Below are 19997 nucleotides of genomic sequence, written 5' to 3'. Positions count from 1 at the left end.
TGGTCTACCAGTGAAATTAAATCCTGGAGCCATAAATGTTATGACAAGTGTTGTAACGGGCGTATTGCAGCTTTGGATAGGGGAGAATTGCCTGTTCCTATTCAGGATTTTTGGAGAGTTTTTTCTGAGAAAGAATCGCAGGTTTTGCCTCCCCATAGAGACTATGATTGTTCTATTGAATTTGTCCCTGGAGCGATTCTTCCTAAAAGTCGTTTATTTAACCTTACTATTCCTGAGAGGAAGGCTTTGGAGGAATACATACAGACAAGTTTGGCCGCCGGTCACATTAGGCCCTCTAAGTCTCCTGTGGCGGTTGGATTTTTTTTTGTAAAAAAAAAGGACGGCGGTTTACGTCCTTGTCTGGATTTTCGTGAGATTAACAAAATTACGGTACGCAATCCTTACCCACTGCCATTGATTCCTGATCTGTTTAACCAGTTATTGGGGGCCAAGTGGTTCTCTAAAATTGACCTTAAGGGGGCATACAATCTGTTGCGCATGAAGGAGGGTGATGAATGGAAGACTGCTTTTAACACTCCTGTGGGTCATTTTGAGAATCTGGTTATGCCTTTTGGTCTTACTAATGCTCCTGCATTTTTTCAGAATCTGATTAATGACATCCTTAGACCTTTGATCGGTAAAAATGTGGTTGTGTATTTGGATGACATTTTGATTTATTCGCCAGATCTGGAGTCTCATTGGCGGAGCGTGCGTGAGGTATTACAGTTATTAATGGACAATTCGCTTTTTGCTAAGCTGGAGAAATGTGAGTTCTTTGTACAGAGAATTAGTTTTTTGGGCTACATTATCTCCAGCAAAGGTTTTGAGATGGATCCGGTTAAGGTTCAGGCTGTGCAGGAATGGCCTAGGCCTATTGGTTTGAAATCGATACAGAGGTTTTTGGGTTTCGCCAATTACTATAGAAAATTCATAAAAAATTTTTCTAGTATTGTCAAACCTCTGACTGATCTCACCAGGAAAGGTGCTGATGCGGTTCAGTGGTCTTCTGAGGCCATTGAAGCTTTTGTGTATCTCAAGGAGAGGTTCACCTCTGCTCCCATCCTTATGCAGCCTGATGTTACTAGGCCGTTTTTGGTTGAGGTTGATGCTTCCTCTGTGGGGGTTGGCGCAGTATTGTCTCAGGATAACGGGGATGGATTACATCCCTGTGCCTTTTTTTCAAAAAAATTTTCGGAGACTGAATTGAATTACGATATTGGTAATCGGGAATTATTGGCTATTAAACTCGCATTTGAACACTGGCGCCACTTCTTGGAAGGTGCGGAATTTCCCGTTCAGGTTCTTACGGATCATAAAAATCTGATATATCTTGATGCTGCCAAGCGCCTGAATGCCCGTCAGGCTAGGTGGGCACTGTTTTTCTCGCGGTTTAATTTCTCCGTTACTTACATCCCTGGTACTAAGAATGTTAAGGCGGATGCCTTGTCTCGCAGTTTTTCTCCCATAGTCGGTGCTGAGAAAGAGGAAAACATTTTACAAGAAGGTGTTGTGATAGCTGCTTTAGACTCCGTTTTGGAAGATGAGATTCTTAAAGCTCAGGAGAATGCCCCATCTAACACTCCTCATGGGAGGTTGTTTGTGCCTGGGACCTTTAGGAGAGATTTGTTTGTTGAGTGTCACGAATCTCGGTTGGCAGGTCATCCCGGAATCTCTGAGACCAAGAGACTGGTGGGTCGCAGTTTTTGGTGGCCTGGATGGCAGAAGGAAGTCATTAAGTGGGTGCGCCAATGTACTATATGTGCTAGATCTAAGTCCTCACATACTCCTGCTGCGGGGTTACTTTGTCCTTTGGAGGTCCCCAGTGCTCCTTGGACACATTTGGCTATGGACTTTATAACTGACCTTCCCCCCCTCTGAGGGTTTTACTGTCATCTGGGTGGTCGTGGACCGTTTTAGCAAGATGTGTCACTTGGTTCCCTTCGTCAAACTGCCCTGCGCTAAAACTCTCGCTAAGGCCTTTGTCAAGGAAATTGTCAGACTTCATGGCGTTCCTACTGACATTGTTTCTGATAGGGGTCCTCAGTTCGTGCCTCGTTTTTGGCGTGCCTTTTGTAACAGGTTGGGAATTCATTTGTCGTTTTCGTCCGGATATCATCCTGAATCTAATGGCCAGACAGAAAGGAAAAACCAGGATGTTGAGCAGTTCTTGCGTTGTTTTGTGGCAGACAATCAAGAGGGGTGGTCTGAGTTTCTGCCACTTGCCGAATTTGCTCTGAACAATCATACATCTTCTTCTGCTGGTTGTTCGCCTTTTTTTTGTTGTTCTGGGAGACATCCGTCGTTTGGGTCGTTCTCCAAGTTGGGATCTGCCGTGCCTGAGGAGGAGAATTTTTCCGGTGATTTGGAAAGAGTTTGGACGGATGTGCGTGGTAATCTTCAGGAGGCCAACAGAAAATCTAAAGACTACTTTGATAGGAAACGACAGGAGGTTTTGTTCGCTGTTGGTGACATGGTTTGGTTGTCCTCTAGGAATCTGCAGTTGAGGATTCCTTCTAAGAAATTGGGTCCCAAGTTTGTAGGGCCCTTTAAGGTGCTTCAGGTTGTCAACCAATCTGCTGTTAGGTTGGAGGTTCCTACCTCCTGGAGAATTAATCCGGTCTTTCATGTCTCTCTGTTAAAAAAAGCTGTTGTGTCGGATGGTGACGCCTCTGCCTCTGTTCCTCCGGTGGTGGAGGACGGGGAATATGAAATTTCTCGCATCCTTGACTCTAGACGGTATAGAGGTAGTTTGCAGTATCTTGTGGCCTGGAAAGGTTTCGGACCCGAGGATAACTCTTGGGTGAGGTCAGATGATGTTTCCGCGTCCAGACTTATCAGAGCGTTTCACAGGAGATTTCCTGATAAGCCTGGTCCTAGGGGATCCGGAGGATCCTCTTAGAAGGGGGGGTACTGTTAGAACCTTGCTGTTAGGTTTTTTTTCCTTTGCTGGTCACATGACCTTGTTGGCCTATTTAATCCTGCTCCTCCCTTCTGGCTTTGCTGGACTTCATTGTATATCTACTTTCTAGCTAGCCTGTGCTCTGTATCTAGCTCTGTTAGTTTGCTTGGTTTACTGACCTCTATGTTCTTTATATTTTGTTTGTTCGTCTGTCTGCTACTATTTCTGTTAGGAGGTGTCCCATATTCCTCCCAGTCCTTAGTACTTGTAGGGATTCCCTCCCCACATCTATAGGTCTCCGTACAGACTAGATTAGGACTTTAGCAGGTCTGATCGCAGGATCAGGTTCCCTGTTACATCGTAGGGATTCAGCTGAGTCCTATAGTAGGGACAGATCTCCTCTCTTTCCTTAGATTTGGTAGCAGAACATAACAGTAAGTGTGTGAAAATAGATCTACAGTATGCTGGATTCAGTCTAACGACTGTAAGGTTTTCCACACCTGCGGAGGACAATCTTGTCCGCTTCAGTGTGACATTGCCATCTACTGCATTTATTAGCCTCTCTGAGGCTGGACAGGGCAGTAAGTAGACTAATGACAAACTGGGCCAAATCCTGCTACTGGTCCAGTTATTTGACGTAGAAGTTCATTGGGTCAGCTCTCAGGATATTTTCTCGATAAAGGACACAGTCCTGGTATAACTGATCCTGACTGCTGAGTTGTGAATCTGCTTTACTGATGATAAAATATCTGGTGTATCGTGTCCCATAAATTATCTTTGCTGCTACTGCTTCGTCTACTTGTGTCGCTGACAAGTATTGGAGCCTTGACTTTGCTGGAAGTGGAGAGGGGCCTTCAGGTCAGACGTACAGACAAAAGGTATTTTCTGGGCGAAATCAGACACAGGCTGAGTCTAGAGCTTATCCTGGTAATACTTCAGGAATTCCTTTCAAAACCAGGAAAAATTCTCACATTTTGCTTTTATAGTGATGGTCTATCATGGCCAGGGCTGTATTTAGCGCTCAGGCTGCCCTTGGCACTTTGATTTTTAATGCACCCTACTGGTAAGTCAGCCTAAAGCCTCATTCAGTTTTTTTGTATACAAGAAAAACATATTTTTTCAGTGTGCCGGATCTGATTTTCATCTATTTTTGGTCCAGGTATCAGTTTTCACCATCAGTGCAGCATCCATTTTTTTTCTTTTAAGCAAGAAAGAGCAGTGTACTAGGGCAGTGTGACCAGGGCAGTGTCACAGACCTACACATCCCTAACTCCCCATCCTCCACCATAAGGTCCAGAAACAGGTCAGGAATCACACCATGCCAGACTTACAGAAACCAGATCCCCGTCCTGTCTGCAAGACACTGGAAGGGGGGATTATATCATGAATATGTCCTTGTGTGACACACTCCCCTCCTCCTCCCAAGAGAAATGATGTTGTGAGTCCGGAGTCTCTTCTCCTCTTCACACACCAGAAGGACAGCAAGCTGCAGGACGATCTGATGGAGCAGCAGGTGATAACTGGAGGCTCTGAGCTTCCTCCTCCTTCTCAGCGCTGCCTTCAGTCTTCCCTATGCTCAGTGGGCATGTAATCTATCTTCTGATTGGTGGAATGGCAGTCAGCAGGGGCTGCTGTGCGCTGTTCCACCAATCAATGCTGAGCTTTCTTTTTTTTGCTGCCTCACTCTGCTGCTCATTCTGTCTGCCCTCACTCCTGCAAAAAAATACCGCTTCCCCTCAGAAAAACACCAGAATGATTTACAAGTCTGGAGGGAGACAGAGGGGAGTATTAAAATTTTTAAAAAATTCACCACTCTGTGGCACTGCCAGGAAGTATCAAAAACAAAGCAACTTTATTTTAAGCATGACACACCAAATAGAGACGAAAATAGTAGGGTCAAAAACGTGCTAAAAAACCTTTATAAAAAAAAAAGCAATGCAGTGAAAAAATGCAACTAACCTAATTTACATAAGTTTTGCAGAAATAATACTGCAGAAAAACACAAAAAAAAGTGCCAGAAGTGTTTATTTTATATTCCTTTCCATTAAGCGTTAATATAAAGTGTGTTAATAAGTTATATGTACACAGAAATTCTGCCACTGATACAAACTCAAAGCCATATGCTACCTATCAGGTGTCCAGTCAGCCTGTAAAAACGACTGGTGGTGGCAGCGAGTAGTCTGGGGTTATCTTGGAGTTAGCGGTGATTTTACGGGGTATATACACATATTCCATGTGTTAGAATCCCGAGGTGTATATACGATACGCTCACTGTTAGTTTTCCAATAACCAGCCTGTTAGTGTGAACAGCTTGCGGCCTGCTCTTTTAGTCATCGGCCAATTGTGTAATTGTCCGGATGTAAGAGGGCAGCAGAGAGCTGTTCGCTCCAAAGATCAAAGCAGGTGGTTCTGCGTGACCTTCCCGGCCTGTGACATTTGTGATAAATCCCTGACAGTGAGGATTGCCTTGGGTCGTTAGGGTAGTAACCAGGTGCCACTCCAGGGCAGTGCCCGGACCTGCAGCAGCTGACCTATTGGTCAAATGTACAAAACTGAGCACAGAGGGCAAATATAGAGACGTGGACAAAAAGTCAGAGGTCAGGGAGGGCAGCACAGGTTCAAAGTATGAAAATGGGGTCAGAAGCGGAGAGATTAGACAGAACAGGTAAACAAACCTGGTCAGTAACAGGACAGAAAAAACAATAAAGCACCTAGGCAGGGAACTAGAGACAAACTGCAACTAGAACCTAAACTCTGGCAAGGGATGGAGGAAGGAGCTGCCTAATATATCCACAGCTGGCAGGGGATCAGCCAGGGAAGCAAAACTCTGCAGGACACAGTGGTTTTAAATTCCTACAAAGTCTGGCCACGTCTCACTATAACTGGGTAGAAACTCTCCAGCAACAGGAGGATGTAGCAATGCTGGAATTGATTGCATGAGGCTGCTCAGTGAGATGGTCTGACACTTGGAGGAGCAGAGAGGTGCATGCAGTGAAAAGGATGGCACTTCATTGTCATAACAGTGAAACACTGTCTGTCTGTGTAGAGTGTATTTTGTGTATAATTTCTCTCTGTCTATCTCTCCGACTGAGATAGTGAGGGGAAAGTTAAACATCCTAGTAGCATTCAGTTAAATTGAACAAATATAGCAACAAAAGTTTGGAAGAATCTATGAAATATCCGTTGACTTAGGTAGATTTCCTCAAAGCCACTGAGAATAAATTGACATCAAATCCCGAGATCATTCCACTGAGAATTTGTAGCCCACTGTCTGAACAAAAAGAGCAAAAGTCTCCCACTCTGCACTGTCTTGGTCATCAAAGGTTTCCACACCTAACAACTCTCGAAACCCAGGAGGCAGAAGGAATGCCCACATCTGAGGATCTTCTTGTAATTTAAAAAAATTTTGAAGAAGGTTTCCTACCGAAACGTGCGTCGGGGTGACGCTTACCGCGGTTCAATTGGTGGCTGAGCAACGATCCAGGTATATCTTTCCCCAATATTTGGACACTAATTAATGGTACCATTTATATATGTATGTGATTATATTCAGTTTATTGGGTATCCTAGATGCCATATAGGGATGCAGATGTAACATGGGGATGGAATATTCCCTAATTTTGAGTCGTTTGAATACTGATATATATATATTTTTTCGTCCCTACTAGCACTTGCAGTATGTTAGCCTACCATTTGCCGCGGGTGCGCCACTAATTTTATTATTTTTTGTGATCATGGCCTTTTTAATTTATATTTCTTGGTCTTAGCACTCTGTTTTCCAGGACATGTTTCGTATGTATATGTACATGATGTGATATATATTTTTCTAATAAAGTAATATTTTTTTACATATGAACTAGTGTGACCATCCTTTTTCTCTGCTTTGCGGAGATCCCCCCCTAATTTAAAAAAATTGTCTAGCAGGTTGTTCAGAGTCAGAGGATTGAGGACAGAAAATTTACAACTTTCATGGAAAAGCAAGAATTTCTTACATTTATCTGATTGATTATCTGGAGATCATATCTTGAGTTCAGGAACAGTATCAGCATTAAGGGATACTGAAGTTTCAATTTCTTTGGCCAATTCACTCTCCAGGTGAGACATTCCATGAAATTAATCCACCGTAGCTTGCAGACTGTCCATTCTAACAGTATCGGCCCGTTATCTTGTTAGGATTATGCTTCCCAGCAAAGTGAGGCAAAACACAGTGAGCTTGGTCAGGGTTTAGCCAGTCAGTGAGTCCAAGAGATCCCTCATATTTATCGTTTACGATTCAAATTCTAGGATGGCAAGCAATATAGAAGTCAATCTGGAGATTAGCAGCAAGTGTATAGACAGATTGGTTCTGACCTTGCTACTGGGTTTTCCTCCAAGTAGCAACGCTCACAATCACACAATAGAGCCAGTTATCTAAATGAATATGTCAGACAGAGTGGCTGATCTGCCATGTACGCAGATAGATTGGGAGACCACGTGCATCGTGCAGCATCCCCACCAGCGCGGCCATGGGCTCTATTAATGCAACTGGTATGTAGTGAAGCGCAAAAGCATGCCAAGTACAGTACAGACCAAAAGTTTGGACACACCTCATTTAAAGATTTTTCTGTATTCTCATGACTTTGAAAATTGTACATTCACACTGAAGGCATCAAAACTATGAATTAACACATGTGGAATTATATACTTAACAAAAAAGTGGGAAACAACTGAAAATATGTCTTATATTCTAAGTTCTTCAAAGTAGCCACCTTTTGCTTTGATTACTGCTTTGCACACTCTTGGCATTCTTGTTATGATCTGCAACAAGTACTAAGGGAAGATAGGGGAAAGCTGTCCCTACAGTAAGACTAAGCTGAATCCCTACGATGTAGCGGGCTGTCTGTTCCTTGTGAACAAACCCGCCTTAGTCCTCGGCTAGTCTGAACGAAGACCTATAGAATTAAGGGAGCGGTCCCTAAAAGAACTAAGGACTGGGATAAAAATGGGACACCTCCTAAGCAGAAGTTGTTGCAGAACACAAAAAGACAAACTGGCGAAAATGTACTAAAAGGTCTCAGAGGACCAAGCGAACTTGACAGAGAAAGGCACCGAAGCACCAGGCTAGAGAAACAGTCAAACACTGAAGTCCAGCACAGCCAGAAGGGCGGAGCTGGAATATAAAGGCAGATGGTCACGTGACCGCAAAACACAAGATAGAAAAAACAAACAGGAGGGTTCTAACAATTCTCTTGATGAGCTTCAAGAGGTAGTCACCGGAAATGGTCTTTTAACAATGTTGGAGGAGTTCCCAGAGATGCTTAGCACTTGTTGACCCTTTTGCCTTCACTCTGTGGTCCAGCTCACCCCAAACCATCTCGATTGGGTTCAGGTCTGGTGACTGTGGAGGCCAGGTCATCTGGCGTAGCACCCCATCACTCTCCTACTTGGTCAAATAGCCCTTACACAGCCTGAAGATGTGTTTGGGGTCATTGTCCTGTTGAAAAAAAAATGATGGTCCAACTCACTTAATGAGTTCAAGAGAGGCCTGGACGCCTTTCTTGAGAACAATAAAATTACATCTTATGCTTAGTTAATTAATCCAGGGATTTAATCTTACTGCCAGATTGGTGTCGGGAAGTGAATTTTTCCTCAATGATGTAAATTGGCCTATACCTCATGGTTTTTTGTTGCCTTCCCCTGGATCAACGCTGCGGAATAGCTGCAGTGCACAAGAAATAGGCTGAACTGGATGGACGCTTGTCTTTTTTCGGCCTTATAAACTATGTAACTCTAAACTATGTAACTATGGTCCAACTAAACGCAAACCGGATGGAATAGCATGCCACTGCAAGATGCTGTAGTAGCCATGCTGGTTCAGTATGCCTTCAATTTTTAATAACTCCCCAACAGTGTCACCAGCAAAGCACCCCCACACCATCACACCTCCTCCTCCATGCTTCACGGTGGGAACCAGGCATGTAGAGTCCATCCGATCACCTTTTCTGCATCGCACAAAGACACTGTGGTTGAAACCAAAGATCTCAAATTTGGACTCATCAGACCAAAGCACAGATTTCCACTGGTTTATTGTCCATTCCTTGTGTTCTTTAGCCCAAACAAGTCTCTTCTGCTTGTTGCCTGTCCTTAGCAGTGGTTTCCTAGCAGCTATTTTACCATGAAGGCCTGCTGCACAAAGTCTCCTCTTAACAGTTCTTGAAGAGATGTGTCTGCTGCTAGAACTCTGTGTGGCATTGACCTGTTCTCTAATCTGAGCTGCTGTTAACCTGCGATTTCTGAGGCTGGTGACTCAGATAAACTTATCCTCAGAAGCAGAGGTGACTCTTGGTCTTCCTTTCCTGGGGCGGTCCTCATGTGAGCCAGTTTCTTTGTAGTGCTTGTTTTTGCTACTGCACTTGGGGACACTTTCAAAGTTTTCCCAATTTTTTGGACTGACTGACCTTCATTTCTTAAAGTAATGATGGCTACTCGTTTTTCTTTACGTAGCTGCTTTTTTCTTGCCATAATACAAATTCTAACAGTCTATTCAGTAGGACTTTCAGCTGTGTAGCCACCAGACTTCTGCACAACACAACTGATGGTCCTAACCCCATTTATAAGGCAAGAAATCCCTCTTATTAAACCTGACAGGGGACACCTGTGAAGTGAAAACCATTTCCGGTGACTACCTCTTGAAGCTCATCAAGAGAATGCCAAGAGTGTGCAAAGCAGTTATCAAAGCAAAAGGTGGCTACTTTGAAGAACCTAGAATATAAGACATATTTTCAGTTGTTTCACACTTTTTTGTTAAGTATATAATTCCACATGTGTTAATTCATAGTTTTGATGCCTTCAGTGTGAATGTACAATTTTCATAGTCATGAAAATACAGAAAAATCTTTAAATGAGAAGGTGTGTCCAAACTTTTGGTCTGTACTGTACATTATAGCATAATCATGTGACAGTATAGCTAAGATATTATTCTTACAAATATAATTTTTCTAGGTGATCAGCTATATATTTTCTGTGCCGTATTTTGATTTTTTAATTTTGCTTATTATGATATTTTGTATAATCTTCAGTTCTTTGGGCAAAGACAGGAACTCTTCTTCATGCAAAAATAGCCAAATCTTTCTGTAAGGAATATACAATCCATTTTATGTAGCTTAAGACCAAAGACTACCAACTATAACAGCAGGGTCTGCTCCAGGTTTTCGTGGGCCCCGGGCGAAAGAGTCTCTGTGGGCCCCTTTAACACATACCACGATTCATGATACGCAGTGTAAGGCAGCGCTAGACATCATAATGGGGAATACTCGCTTCGCTGCGACAATCAATGCACACGTGCAATGTCTTTCCGTTTTTAAACAATGCTCAGCAGTTTATTACTTCATAAACCGCATATGACCGGGTCCAACTCAGTGGCACGCCGACTCACATATATATAATATTCATGAGCCAAGTGACACACAGGCCCACTTGCTCCAGGTACAGCCTTCAGCAAGGTAATCATATAGCAATGTCCATAGCAATGTCCATATAACGTGGTGAATTACCTTTGCCGGGTTTAGCTGTCTCAGTCCATTACTCTGCCACCACTGTGGCTTTGCGGCTTCCCAGGTGGGGGTCTCTAGCCGTCGTTCCCTCAAAGGCCACTGACATCCACACAGGATCCAGGCTCTGCCTTTCAGGACTCTTCCTCAAGCCTCTGCCTTCCAAGGTCACTAGCATCCACACAGGATCCAGTCTCAACCTTTGAGGCACCAGGCTTCACTCGGCCTCACTAGGCCTCACACGGTCGGTGTCCCACACACACGGGAACAGGCCTTACGCCTCTCTCACTGAAGACACCTGTCTCCCATCAAGCAGGGTTTATATATGCATCCCGTGCACACACAGACACACACTGACAGGACCTTGCTGATATCACAGTCATGTGATCAGACAGACATTCTGTGCGCGCAGGACCTGTGCTATGTCACAGTCATGTGACCAGTCACCTGAGGGGGAAGGTACATGGTCAGGTAAAACACATCCTGGACCATTACCGTAATGCCAGCAAGTCGCTGCATTACATATCCCCCCCTCTGTTCAAACTTGTGGGGTTGAACACATAATATACACAATCACTATAACTCCCAGCTCTGTTGAAACTTGTGGGGTTGAACACATAATATACACAATGACATTATAATTGTGCTACTCAGCCCCTGGAACATTAGTCAACGACATTAGCCCATTCCTTAGGGACCTACCATTTGTCACTGTCACTGACTTAGTCAGGTCACCTTTCCGGGTCGTAACCTTGTCAGAGCTCCCCCGCTCCCAGCGGTCAGTTGTAACCTTGTCAGGTCTCCCCCGCTCCCAGCGGTCAGTCAAAATCTTGTCAGACCTCCCCCTCTCCCAGCGGTCAGTCGTACAGCGGTGTGACTCACATGCCCTGGTATCTAAGGTCCGGTTCGACTCCGTACTGTCCCGTCCTCTATTGGGTCGTTTGTATGGGCTGCTCAAACCTGAGTTACTGGAGGTCTCACCACCTCTAAACCCAAGCCCACTACTCTCAGGACATCTTGAAAGGTCCCTAACTCCAGCTATAGCTGTTCTGTTATTTAGGGGGCCCTTTTTCTGTCTGGTCTCATAATTGATAGACGGCTGCCATCTTCTGCTACTCAGATGATGCTGTCTGTCCACTCGCAGTCTAGCAAGATTTAACTGTTCCACCTCTCGCAGGTAGATCACTCGGTACTCCAACAGCATGCGCATATATCCCAGGCTTTCTTCTGTTCCTACAGCGGAGAATGATATCTTGCCGTCTTCGTCTGGTATCCAGTCCTGACGATCACGTGGACTGCTTACTTTCACCACACCAGACTTCTTGACCATCACCTGCATGGCTCGACCATTTCTCCCAACGAGCTTCCTCACCAGAACATGAGGCACCCGGATGACCTCTTCACGCATACTGTGGGCTTTCCTCATCAACTCCAGTTGTCTAACGGCTTGTTCCGTCTTCAACTGGAGAAACCGCTTCGTGCGAATACATCGCCAGTGCATGTCACTTAGGATAGCCACCCTCTTCACTGTGACTTCGGTCGTGGACAGGACCACCAGCTGTTTAGCTTCTGAGGTCAAGTACACCTTACAGGCTCCCACGGCCTTCTTAAACTCCTCATGCACGGACTCACTGGTGCATTCTTCCCTCAAATCCTCGGGCACATCTACGAGGCACTTGTACCAAGACGTTTCGGTCTCACCAGTGGTTTCCATACGATCAACCAGCTCAGGGTTCAGGGACAACTGACTTTCAGCTTCTTCCCCCTTAACGCTTCCCCTGAGCTGACTCACAGCTACAAATTCACCAATTTTCGTCTTGACCACTTCCATCTCATATTTATCTGTGGTTAACACTCTCTTAGCTCTCCTCAGGCCCACCCTCTCTTGGTATAAGGGAGTGAGTGCAACATGTTCGCCCTTTTCCTTCTCCAAGAAGGCCTCGTTCACTGAGTGATACTTTGTCAGGCGACTTTTGAGCCCGGAAACTTCTTCCTCTAGCTCCACCACTCGCCTCTCAGCGGCCCGTCTCTGAAGCTCCTCTTGCTTCCAATGGGTTTGTAGCGACTCCTTGATCTCGGCTCCTACATCCACCGAATCATCCGAGCTCACATCACTCGAGGAGGTATCTGCTTCATACCTCCCATCACCAGCAGCCCACTCCTGGCCCTGGTCTGTGGCTTCTCCGATAGACTCTTCCATCTGCTTCTGCTCCGCCTCCATCTTGCTGAGCCTTTCCTTAAGGCACGTCTCTGCCCTCTGGAGATTATCACAGAACGTCCGCAGCTCCTTCACCTGAGCTTCCAGACCTAAGGTCTTTCTGCGGAGATCACCATTTTCATTACGGGTGTCCTGCAGAGTGGTCTCAACCACTTGGCGTATGTGCTCTGCATCCACCTTATCATCCTCTAGTTTTCCTTTAACCCTGAGGAGATCCTCATAGTCTCTCTTGATTTGTTGCAGTTCCCTATTGAGCTTTTCACCATATTCCTTCTTGGAGTCACATAGCTCCCGGTTGAAGTGTTCGCGCAGTCGTTTTAGGTTTTGGTCACGTCCGGAAACTTCAACCTGCAGCGCCTCTTTTAAGGCAGACAGCTCTACTTGTACCAGGGAGGACCTATCTTTCAACTCGCACAGCTCATCTTCAAACTCCGCTTTGTCAAGCCCCAACTGAAAAACCTCCTCTTTATTTCTCTGGAACTTTTCCTTCCAATTGTTGACTTCCTTGCTGTTTTCCTCCAGTTCTCGCTGCAAGTTCCTCACAACCTGGTTTATTTTCTGCCGTTCAGACTCCAGGCCCAGCTGGTCTGAGGACACGATCTCCAGGTTTCCACATAGTTGCTGCACGTCACTCTGACCCTGCTTGCTGATAGGCTCCAGCTCTTGGTCTCGACTGGCCGCCTCCTCTTTCAGGGCTGTCAGATCCTTCTGACTCGGTACCGTACCGGAGGTTGCTACTGGCAACGTCACCTCCTCTTCTGCCTCGTAAGGAGGATCCACCCTTGCAACAAAGGTACACCGTACTACATTTTCCTTATTTTCACTTTCAGCCAAGTCTACAGGAGCAACCTTTTTGTGGCCCTTGCGCCGTCTACGAGATGGGGACTTTCTCACCTCGTCTAGCCCCTCCTGACTGACCTCTCCTTCTACTTTCGTAGTGTCACCGTCAGCTACGGGGTCTGTGTCCCCATGGTGTTGTGGACTAACAGGTCACCTCCCACTTTGACGTCACCCCCTTCTACTGGAGCTACCCCGTTATCAACGGTCACATTGTCATTTTTAGGAGGTACCAACCCACCACCAGTAATTTTTTTTTTTTATTTTCTATCCTCCACGCTGTTTTGAACAACCGCCCCTTTTTTAGACCCCGCCCCCTTTTCAACAACCACACCGGCAGGGGAATTTTTACAAGAAAAATCAACAATAGTCTTAGGACTCAGTTCACAACAGCTCTTACCACCTCCCCGGGCACTCTGGGACAACAATGGCACCCCCGGAGAGTTCACAGAATAGTCCGCTGCCGCCTCTCTGTAACGGGCCAACAGCTCCTGTCCTTCCTGCACCACGACCTCTTGTCGTTTCTCCCATACCTGCTGTTGTTTCTCAAATGCCTGCTGCGAGTCCTGTTGTTGTTTCTCCCATACCTGCTGTTGTTTCTCCCATACCTGCTGTTGTTTCTCAAATGCCTGCTGGGAGTCCTGTTGTTGTTTCTCCAATGCTTGCTGCTGCGACTCCAATGCCTGCTGCGAGTCCTGTCGCTGTTTCTCAAATACCTGCTGCTGCGACTCCAACAGGCATTTCAATCGCTCAACAGCCTCAGACTCATCTGCTGCTCCCTTCACAGCCATCATTATCTGCTCCTGCATTTCTTCAGGAAACTCCATTATTCCGAAGAGCGATTGCACACGGTCATCTAACTCCTTCTCCATTCCGTCTGGAGATACTGCACCATTCATGGCCATCACGGTACACACTAGACACTTCACACCGCTCTCCCCGAAAATTTTCGGGGCCCCGCCGAGCCACCGCAAAACCGGATTTGAGTGCGACGACAATCTTCGCAACCCCGCCGAGTTGCAGCAAATAACCGGAATTGAGTGTGACGAAAATCTTCGCAACCCCGCCGAGTTGCAGCCAGATGCTTTAATCCACACTCGTCGTCCTATGCCGTTGCCCCTAGCAACCGGGCTGCAGATGCCCCTAGCAACCGGGTTGTCGTTGCCGCTAGCAACCGGGCTGCAGTTGCCCGCATTCTCGAACCATATGTAAGGCAGTGCTAGACATCATAATGGGGAATACTTGCTTTGCTGCGACAATCAATGCACACATGCAATGTCTTTCCGTTTTTGAACAATGCTCAGCAGTTTATTACTTCATAAACTGCATATGACCGGGTCCAACTCAGTGGCACGCCGACTCACATATATATAATATTCATGAGCCAAGTGACACACAGGCCCACTTGCTCCAGGTACAGCCTTCAGCAAGGTAATCATATAGCAATGTCCATAGCAATGTCCATATAACGTGGTGAATTACCTTTGCCGGGTTTAGCTGTCTCAGTCCATTACTCCGCCACCACTGTGGCTTTGCGGCTTCCCAGGTGGGGGTCTCTAGCCGTCGTTCCCTCAAAGGCCACTGACATCCACACAGGATCCAGGCTTTGCATTTCAGGACTCTTCCTCAAGCCTCTGCTTTCCAAGGCCACTAGCATCCACTCACAGGATCCAGTCTCAACCTTTCAGGCACCAGGCTTCACTCGGCCTCACTAGGCCTCACACGGTCGGTGTCCCACACACACGGGAACAGGCCTTACGCCTCTCTCACAGAACACACCTGTCTCCCATCAAGCAGGGTTTATATATGCATCCCGTGCACACACAGACACACACTGACAGGACCTTGCTGATGTCACAGTCATGTGATCAGACAGACATTCTGTGCGCGCAGGACCTGTGCTATGTCACAGTCATGTGACCAGTCACCTGAGGGGGAAGGTACATTGTCAGGTAAAACACATACTGGACCATTACCGTAATGCCAGCAAGTTGCTGCATTACAGCAGATACTGCAGAGAAATATAGATATAGTACAATGCCAAAGATTTCACTCGCTTCTTACATTACATGAGTGATATCTATTGTAAATTCTACAATATCTCAGAAACCGGTGAATCCTCGCAGCACACAGTGCAGACCGGACAGTATAGTCCTCCATACAGTATTATGGGCCCCATATAATGCTCCATATAGGATACTGGCCCCTATATAAAGCTCCATACAGAATACTGGCCCCCATATAATGCTCCATACAGAATACTGGCCCCCATATAATGCTCCATGCAGGCTGGGCCCCATATAATGCTCCATGCAGGCTGGGCCCCATATATTGCTCCATCCTGTATGGGCCCCATATAATGCTCCATCCTGTATGGGCCCCATATAATGCTCCCTCCTGTATGGGCCCCATATAATGCTCCCTCCTGTATGGGCCCCATATAATGCTCCATCCTGTATGGGCCCCATATAATGCTCCATCCTGTATGGGCCCCATATATTGCTCCATCCTGTATAGGCCCCATAGATTGCTTCATCCTGTATGGGCCCCATAGATTGCTCCATCCTTGTATGAGCTCCATCCTGTATGGGCCCCATAGATTGCGCCATCCTATATGGGCTCCGTCCTGTATGGGCCCCATAGATTGCCCCATGCCTCCATACATAAAAAAAATCAAATACCTCTCCGGCTGCCGCTGCTCAGCTCCGGACTCCTCAGTGTCGCTGGCGACTTCCTGCTCTCTGCACTGTGACTGGTCAGCATAGGGTGCGCTGGAAAGACGTCATCGCGCCCTCTGACTTGATACGTCACAGTCAAGAGACGGAAGAGGCCAGAGCTGCGGAGGCACGGGGAGAGGTAAGTATTATGCTGGGGCCCTGAGCAAGCGGGGAGGGGGGGCACTTGCGGGCACTGGCACCGCACCCCTCCGTTCACGTGCCCTGGCACCGCACCCCTCTGCTCACGGGCCCCAAAGCACACCGGGGTGCCCGACAGCGAGTGGGCCCACCTACTCAGTGCCCCGGCACTTGCCCGGGTGCACCAGGTGCCGATGCCAGGCCTGCATAACAGGATAACGACACTGCTTCAAATTAATTTTCAGGTGTTCCAGTTCTCCCATATACGTTTTAAAAGCCAATGTTTCACTTGTCCTCCTTTTTATTTATTTTTTTTGCTTCTTAAATTTGCTAATGAAAATATATGCAAAAATGCCTGTACTACTCCAACCTTACACCTGCTCTAAAGTCATGGCTTCTTTGTACACGACCATCCTGCTCCTCCACTTTGCCTTGTTCTGTGCTATAGTTCATGTAGCTGTCAGGGAGTGTATGAGACAGACCCCACCTAATAGCACTGACTTACAGGAATCTTTATGATTCTCCACTGAACATTTCTTGAAAAATTTGGTGACAGGCACATTGAAACATAAAGCTATAAAAGAACAAAAATTTTAAATTGTTCAACCTCTTGGCTTAATATGATAATCTATTAGTCCCTCCATTGAAGTCTACAGTTCGTACTCGTGTCTTCGTCAGCTATTAATTGAATTTTAATACAATTTGTTTCCAAAAGCAGCATTTATGAAAAAAATAATATTTTTTTCTTTGCAGATGACTGTGCGTCGGAGGGATATCTGACAGTTACTGATTTTGAAGCAGCTGATTATAGTATCACACCATATATATATGAAGAGAATGACATTATTCCAGATATACCGCCAGCCCTTCACAGCAAAAATCTATCATCTATTCCTTATCAACAGGTCCCATCTTCTGATTCATTACAGACTGTTAAGCAAAATGACAATAACAAAAAGGATGCTGAACATCAAAACGCTCATACAGGGGAGAAGCCATATTTATGTGCAGAATGTGGGAAATGTTTTACTAGGAAAGGAGATCTCTGTACACATAAAAGCACTCACACAGGGGAGAAGCCATTTTCAGGTTTAGAATATGGAAAATGTTTTACCAGTAAAAAAATTTTTACAGTACATCAGAGAATTCACACACAGGAGAAGGCATTTTCATGTCAAGAATGTGGGAAGTGTTTTACTTACAAAAAGGATCTCATTAATCATAAAAGCATTCACATAAAGAAGTCATTTTCATGTTCAGAATGTGGGAAATGTTTTACCCAGAAAGCAAGTCTTACTGTACATCAGAGAATTCACACAGGGGAGAAGCCATTTTTTTGTTTGGAATGTAGGAAATGTTTTAACAATAAAGCAGATTTTTCTGCACATCAGAGAACTCACACAGGGGAGAAGCCATTTTCATGTCCAGAATGTGGGAAATGTTTTACTTGCAAAGGAGATCTCAATAAACATAAAAGAACTCACACAGGGGAGAAGCCATTTTCATGTTCAGAATGTGAGAAATGTTTTACCCAGAAATCAAGTCTTACTTTACATCAGAGAATTCACACAGGAGAGAAGCCATTTTTATGTCAAGAATGTGGGAAATGTTTTACCTCCAAAGGAAATCTCATTAAACATAAAATCACTCACACAGGGGAGAAGCCATTTTCATGTTCAGAATGTGGGAAATGTTTTACCCAGAAATCAAGTTTTGCTGTACATCAGAGAATTCACACAGGGCAGAAGCCATTTTCATGTGCAGCCTGTGGGAAATGTTTTACCCGGAAAACAAGTTTTGCTGTACATCAGAGAATTCACACAGAGCAGAAGCCATTTTCATGTGCAGCATGTGGGAAATGTTTTACCCGGAAAACAAGTTTTGATGTACATCAGAGAATTCACAGAGGGGAGAAGCCATTTTCATGTGCAGAATGTGGGAAATGTTTTACCCGGAAAACAAGTTTTGCTGTACATCAGAGAATTCACAGAGGGGAGAAGCCATTTTCATGTGCAGAATGTGGGAAATGTTTTACCCGGAAAACAAGTTTTGCTGTACATCAGAGAATTCACAGAGGGGAGAAGCCATTTTCATGTGCAGAATGTGGGAAATGTTTTACCCGGAAAACAAGTTTTGCTGTACATCAGAGAAGTCACAGAGGAGAGAAGCCATTTTCATGTGCAGAATGTGGGAAATGTTTTACCCGGAAAACAAGTTTTGCTATTCATCAGAGAATTCACACGGGGGAGAAGCCATTTTCATGTTCAGAATGTGGGAAATGTTTTACCTGGAAAACAAGTTTTGTTGCACATCAGAGAATTCACACACAGGAGAAGCCATTTTCATATTGAGAATTGGAAAATGTTTAACATGGAAATTATTTTTTCTTACGCATCAGAGAAATTACACGGAGAAATAGTCATTTCATATTTTTGCATATTTATTTTTAATACAAGAAAACTGACAGTAAATGTGAAGTCACAAGTCTGAAAGGGAAAGCAATTTAGAATACTCAATGACAATGATTAGGAAATGTACTGTATGTAATGACCAATAAACATCAGCAAGTAGAATTTATATAACAATCCTATATATTTCACCATGTATATAGAATACTTTACCGTTATGTGAACACTATAATTGCATCTTAAAGGGGTTGACCAGCCCTTCTCTGGTATATATGATCGGGACAGTTGCTGAGGCAAACGTCAGACATCAAACATGTCACATCTAATAATTATGGTGTCTTAGTAATCAGATAAGACCAACTGGGGACTGGATGGTTCCCTCTTCAGTTGTCCTAATCAAGTTCAAAAGCATCTACCCGCATCTGATACCAGACCACATAGAAGAGCGAGGCGTCAGACCACCCCTTTAAAACTTGTAACCAAGGATTAATAAACAACTGTCTTTAATACTAAGATCCATCTGTTTGTATCTATCGTTTGGATTGTCTATATGTTAAGATATTACTGTGGGACCTGTGTAGTTGAGGGAGAGCTGCCATGGTTTGCATCAAGTATTGAAGGAAGAATTACATTAAGGATCTCAGGTTTGTTAAAACATTTTTCCGGTTTTGAAATTCTCCTTTTATAGGAGACTAGTATAATTACCCAGCTTTGCATTGCTCTAAAACTTTAACTTTTTAATTTTTCCTCTCCGTTGCAGAGAAATTAGCTTGTTGAATTTAGGCTATTATTTATGTTATAGTTCAACTGGGTGTTATCAGAGATTTGTTTCTGGGGGTCGTGTACTTCTTCCCCTGAATAGGGTTGACAATCATAAATACGCAGCATCATGCAGGGGAGAAAAAAAAATACAACCTCCTTTCATCACTGATATCTGCAGATACTATTTAGAGATGCCACAGAACTATGTATCATTATAAACCCTTTCTCTTATCGAACGGAAGTCAGTGTGGGAGGAGGATCAGAACTGAGAGCTATGTGAGATAAGATTTGGAAGTGTTTGTCATGATACTGATTTGTCTCATCTAGTGAGGTGGATCCGGCAAACCCTAGGACCGGTTGAGCTCACAGGCATTGGTGCAGCAGGCCTGTAAGGCACATGGGAAACAGGTACCAAAAGCACTGGAGGCCGCTGGCAGACCGAACATGGGGAAGCAGATATAGAGCAGACACTGGAAGCCGCACGAGAAC

The 19997-nt window shown here is 45.0% G+C and overlaps 1 pseudogene; it reads left to right on the top strand.

Annotated features, from left to right (window-relative positions):
* Positions 1–19226, top strand: part of LOC141271381 (uncharacterized) — a 526239-nt pseudogene extending 507013 nt beyond the window's left edge.
* The last annotated feature ends 771 nt before the right edge of the window (positions 19227–19997 follow it).

This window comes from Phyllobates terribilis, unplaced genomic scaffold (genome assembly GCF_046119375.1).
Source record: "Phyllobates terribilis strain yellow unplaced genomic scaffold, ASM4611937v1 Scaffold_5__5_contigs__length_657084704, whole genome shotgun sequence".
NCBI lineage: Eukaryota > Metazoa > Chordata > Amphibia > Anura > Dendrobatidae > Phyllobates > Phyllobates terribilis.
Note: the sequence above shows the minus strand (reverse complement) of the source record. Positions and strands in the feature narration are given on the sequence as shown.